Source organism: Eremomyces bilateralis (assembly GCF_010015585.1).
Source record: "Eremomyces bilateralis CBS 781.70 unplaced genomic scaffold P152scaffold_6, whole genome shotgun sequence".
Lineage (NCBI taxonomy): Eukaryota > Fungi > Ascomycota > Dothideomycetes > Eremomycetales > Eremomycetaceae > Eremomyces > Eremomyces bilateralis.
Genome location: NW_022985072.1, coordinates 650,600 through 650,911, shown reverse-complemented (window position 1 = coordinate 650,911; position 312 = coordinate 650,600).

Below are 312 nucleotides of genomic sequence, written 5' to 3'. Positions count from 1 at the left end.
CTTCGGCCGCTGAAACATTGCCCCCTAGCCTAGGGTGGCACATACCAACATACAGGGGGCAGCCGCCCAATCAGATGTCGCTGTAGTAGATATTGCTCGCTCTCCATGATACTAGATACTATTCTTTAAAGCGCGATATCTTGCTATGATAGTTATTCCAGCAGCCACTATCTGTACAGAGAGGGACATTGCAGACACTACAGCCAAATAGCGTCTTTCCAGGAGACTTGCGAAGTACTCCGTTAACTTCAACGACGTCTTTCCGAAGTACTCCATTAATATCAAGAACGTCTCCAAATTTGCGCTTTCTTG